Source organism: Macrobrachium nipponense, chromosome 2 (genome assembly GCF_015104395.2).
Source record: "Macrobrachium nipponense isolate FS-2020 chromosome 2, ASM1510439v2, whole genome shotgun sequence".
In the NCBI taxonomy this organism is placed as follows: Eukaryota; Metazoa; Arthropoda; class Malacostraca; order Decapoda; family Palaemonidae; genus Macrobrachium; species Macrobrachium nipponense.
The window spans coordinates 9,142,604-9,148,441 of record NC_087201.1 but is presented as its reverse complement, the minus strand read 5'-3'; the positions used below and the strand labels follow the sequence as shown (position 1 = coordinate 9,148,441).

Here is a 5,838-nt window from a genome sequence, read left to right as displayed (position 1 = left end):
TTATGCTCGTAGAGCCTGTTCCATTGTTAGTAATTTTGATTTTGGTTCAAGTCTTCAGCTATAAGTGGGCAGCTAGCCAAAAGTAGTATCTGAAACCCCTTCCCTTCCTTTCCTCACCCATTAAACTTGCAAATATAATTTCAACAGTTACAAAATCTACATGAGCATCTATAAATTAAGACACATGGAACCATGGAGAGTGAATCCAGAAATAAGATATTTAAATGGAACAATGACTTAATCTGAAAATATATATGTATGAAAAAATTCTATATCGAAGAACAATCGAAGAACTCATCGAAGAACAATCGAAGAACTTAAGTCATATTTGCACTTTCTTCACCACACTGCTTAGTGCAGTTCGATTGCAGTCACGTTCACCAGCACAAAATAGCACTACCGCACTCAACTTCACCAGGCACTGCTTAACTACTGACAATAAAATAATGTATTGTACACTTAACTACCAACGCAAAATATATATGTACACAAACATTTCACTTACGTCTACCATAACCCATTGACTCAATTCATGATTTCCTATAAAAAAAAATTACCAAATAATAGTTTTGACTATCTGAACACTATTTCAGCATCAGATGAGTTAAATTACAAACCGACCTATCTGCAAAACTCTTTAGCATTGAATAATTTAAATAAACTATCTTCAAAAACGATTGAGCATTGAAATTGATTAAATAAAACCTGCCCTATCTACAAAGCTATTTAGTGTCAAATGATTAAATAAAACTGGACTATCTACAAACTATTTAGCATCGAATGATCTCCAAATAAACTGCCTATCTTACCAAACTATGTTTAGAGTAATTATTAAATACAAACTTATTATCTACAACTATTTAGCCGAATCGAATTGAATTAAATTATACCTTTATTTTAAATCTGCAAAACCACTTATCCAGCGAGATATTGAATAAATTATTTGAATATCTGAAAACTAGCTAAACTGGAAATAGGTTATGTAAATTAATTGAACCTGAATAATGAGTGAATCCGGAAATAAGATAATTAAATTAATAAATGGAACAATGACTTAATCTGAAAATATATTATGTATGAAAAAATTCATATTCGAAGAATCGAAGAATTCATCGAAGAACAATCGAAGAACTCATCGAAGAACAATCGAAGAACTCATCGAAGAACTCATCGAAGAACAATCGAAGAACTCATCGAAGAACAATCGAAGAACTTAAGTCATATTTGCACTTTCTTCACCACACTGCTTAGTGCAGTTCTATTGCAGTCACTTCACCAGCACAAATAGCACTACCGCACTCACTTCACCAGCACTGCTTAACTACTGACAATAAAATAATGTATGTACACTAACTACCAACGCAAAAAGAATATATGTACACAAACATTTCACTACGTCTACCATAAACCCATTGACTCAATTCAATGATTTCCTATAAAAAAAATTACCAAAATAATAGTTTTGACTATCTGAACACTATTTAGCATCAGATGAATAAATAAAACCGACTATCTGCAAACTCTTAGCATTGAATAATTAAATAAACTATCTTCAATTACTATTTAGCATTGAATGATTAAATAAACTGCCTATCTACAAGCTATTTTAGTTGTCAAATGATTAAATAAACTGACTATCTACAAACTAGTTTAGCATCGAATGATCAAATAAACTGCCATATCTACCAACTATTTAGAGTAATTATTAAATAAACTTATTATCTACAAACTATTTAGCATCGAATGATTAAATATACTTTTACTATCTGCAAACCACTTATCCTCGAGATATTGAATAAATTATTTGAATATCTGAAAACTAGCTAAACTGGAAATAGGTTATGTAAATTAATTGAACCTGGAATAATGAGTGAATCCGGAAATAAGATAATTAATTAAATGGAACAATGACTTAATCTGAAAATATATTATGTTATGAAAAAATTCTATATTCGAACGAATCGAAGATTCATCGAAGAAACATAAATCGAAGAATCTCATACGAAAGAACTCCATCGAAGAAACAATCGAAGAAAACTTCATCGAAGAACAATGCGAAGAACTCATCGAAAGAACTCATCGAAGACCAATCGAAGAACTCATCGAAGAACAATCGAAGAACTTAGTCCATATTTGCACTTTTCTTCACGCCCACACTGCTTAGTTGGCAAGTTCTATTGCAGTCACTTCACCAGCACAAATAGCACTACCGCACTCACAGTTGCACTCACTTCACCAGCACTGCTTAACTACTGACAATAAAATAATGTATGTACACTTAACTACCAACGCAAAATAATATATGTACACAAACATTTCACTTACGTCTACCATAAACCCATTGACTCAATTCAATGATTTCCTATAAAAAAAATTACCAAAATAATAGTTTTGACTATCTGAACACTATTTAGCATCAAATGATTAAATAAACCGACTATCTGCAAACTCTTTAGCATTGAATAATTAAATAAACTATCTTCAAACTATTTAGCATTGAATAGGCAAGCTATTTAGTGTCAAATGATTAAATAAACAGACTATCTACAAACTATTTAGCATCGAATGATCAAATAAACTGCCTATCTACCAACTATTTAGAGTAATTATTAAATAAACTTATTATCTACAAACTATTTAGCATCGAATGATTAAATATACTTTTACTATCTGCAAACCACTTATCCTCGAGATATTGAATAAATTATTTGAATATCTGAAAACTAGCTAAACTGGAAATAGGTTATGTAAATTAATTGAACCTGGAATAATGAGTGAATCCGGAAATAAGATAATTAATTAAATGGAACAATGACTTAATCCGGAAATAAGGTATAAAGTTCATGAAAAAACTATCAAAGAGCTCTACGAAGAACAATCTAAGAACTCTTAAGAACAATTGAAGAACTTGACTCATATTTGCAGTTTATTCAGTAGCGCTGCTTAGTGCCGTACTATTGTAGTCACTTCACCAGCACAGATAACACTACTGCACTCACTTAATCACCGTTTCGCACTATTGCACTCAATTCACCACAATTAAAATATATGTACACAAACATTTCACCTACGTCTACCATAAACCTATTGATTCAAATTATTTAAATTCCAGGATTTGACAAACCTATCATATTAATAGTTTTGATTGTCTGCACAAGATTTAGCATCAAATGATTAAAACACTGTCTGCAAACTCTTTAGCATCGAATGATTAAATACAATGACAATCTGAAAATATATAAATATGAATTATATATCGAAGAACAATCGAAGAACTCATCGAAGAACAATTGAAGAATTTTAAGTCATATTTGCACTTTCTTCACCACGCTGCCTAGTGCCGTATTATTGCCTCAATTCACGAGCACTGCTTAGTGCTGCTCTATTGCAGTCACTTGCAGCACAAATAGTACTACTACACTCACTTCACCAGCACTGCTTTGCACTGTTGCACTCACTTCACCAGCATTGCTTAACTACTAACACAAAATAATGTATGTACACTTAACTACTAACAAAATATTTTATGTACACAAACATTTCACCTACGTCTACCCCATAAACCCATCGATTCAAATTATTTCAATTCAATGATTTCCTATAAAAAAACTTACCAAAATAATAGTTTTGACTACCTGAACACTATTTAGCATCAAATGATTAAATAAACCGAATACCATCTTTAAACTATTTGGCATCGAATAATTAAATTAACTATCTTCAAACTATTTAGCATCGAATTTTAGCATCGAATGATTAAATAGACAATCTAAAATATTTAGAGGCAAATGATTAAATATGCTTTTACTATATATCTACAAACTACTTATCCTCGATAGATTTAATAAATTATTCAATTAATAGCCGACCTCTGACACAAACCTTACTCATTATCACAACAGGAAAAGAACATGACATACCCCAAATAGCTCGAGTAAATATCACGCGATTTCCAAACATTCAAAGTGAATTGCAATTAAGAACTTAATAAATTTAAGACAAATACTCAAACTCACGATATAGACAAAACCCAGTACCGGCTCCAAGAAGTCATCTTACTCACTTCACAGAGTCAAAATTAAACTGATTTTCGGAGGACGGTAGGTCGTCTTGTCATCTGTGGAACGCAGGAGAGAGACAAGTCGGAAACTAGAGCGAATTTGACCATTAGGTAGTTATATTGTCCACAACGAGGCACTTCGGCAATGACGTCGTGCCGAATTGATCGAAGACCAGAAGAGAATGTTGTCGTTATACCGATAAGGTCTCTTCGCTCATTCCTGTTTATCGTCTGATTAAGAATATTTTCAAAAATTATTTTTATACCATTAGTTTCAAGAAGCCAGAGAGAGAGAGAAGAGAGAGAGAGAGAGAGAGAGAGAGAGAGAGAGAGAGGGCGGTAGTGTTGGGGTGGGAGAATATGAAATACCTTGTTAGAGCCTAAAACTGATTCACTGATGGATTGTTTTTAGTATAATTAATTATGAATATTTCTACGAGACAAACCAGTGAAGGAATTAGCTTATTAACAACGAAATGTCAACGGCTAGGTTTTTTTTTTTTGCGCCAAGGCAGAGAGCAGAGAGAGAGAGAGAGAGATTAAATTTAAGGCCAGCGAAAGCGCATCAATTCTCTTTCCAAAACGTAATGGTTATTATTAGAGTATTTAACCTTTCTCTAATGATGGAGAACAATTTGATATAGTGTTATTACTATTTAGAAAAGACCATCTGCAAGGGTCGAAGGCCCTGTAGGAAGGAAACGGTAGCATTGGCGGGGGTGGGGGGACACCGAATATTGGTCCCACAAACCTGCATGTCTCTGCAATCACTGTAGGAATTGGTGTTGTTTAATCTAATTTGGTTTCTTATATATTTAGCGATGCTCAGCTTGGCAGTCTGAATTACACGAAATTAAATCAAATTTAATTGGTATGAAGACCCAGAAACTATGTCAATTATGTTGAGTATTTTTATCATTTGATTTAATCATATATTTAAAAGCTACTGTTTCATAAATTAACGTTAAATCACTTGACGATAATGGTCTCTCTCTCTCTCTCTTCTCTCTCTCTCTCTCTTCTCTCTCTCTCTCTCTCCAACATTTCAGGCACAGCGGATTACTTTTATTATTTATTTATTTATTTTGTTTAATCCCTGGACCATAATGCATCGGGATTTGTGTCATTCACTGAAGTTCGCTGAATCATTCTCCAACCTGCCATTGGCTCTCCCTTCTATAGACGTCGCGGCGTAGCTCAGAGTAGGACTGGGTCTCATGATTCCTATCCTGCTGTTAGCATTTATCGAAAAACCCTTTTATCCCTGAATGGAGAGAGAGAGAGAGAGAGAGAACTGGTTTCCGTTACAGAAAGGAGATATATGTTGGTTCATCAATACGTAAATTTTTTTGGATTTCATTTATATATTCAGTAATTCCAAAGGGATTAATGAATTCATTCTTGGTTTCACGGATATTCTAGCTTAAGTCGAGGTTGACTTTATGTTTTAAAGAATCTCACGGATATTCTTGTTGCGAATTCACTATTAGGCGGTTCAGCTCTTAGAAAATGAGAGCCCTGTGAATACAAGTGGTCAGGTTATAAGAAGCAAAGCTCACACACACACGCACGCACGCACAAACACACACACTCACACATCCACACATACTCACACACTTTGCCATTTTGAAATAGCCGGAATAAAACTGTATGAAAAAGAAAGTTAGGTAAAGCCTTCTCTCTCTCTCTCTCTCTCTCTCTCTCTCTCTCTCTCTCTCTCTCTCTCTCTCTCTCTCTATCCTGCGGTAATGACTGAGTAACTACTCCGCGTCTCTCTC

The 5,838-nt window shown here is 33.7% G+C and overlaps 1 long non-coding RNA gene across 1 annotated transcript in view; it reads right to left on the bottom strand.

Annotated features, from left to right (window-relative positions):
- Positions 1-4,083, bottom strand: part of LOC135220474 (uncharacterized) — a 140,739-nt gene extending 136,656 nt beyond the window's left edge. Inside the window, exon 1 of the long non-coding RNA XR_010315700.1 lies at positions 4,017-4,083. This is a non-coding gene — a long non-coding RNA (uncharacterized LOC135220474). The remainder of the gene's footprint in view (positions 1-4,016) is intronic.
- Positions 4,084-5,838: the final 1,755 nt, after the last annotated feature.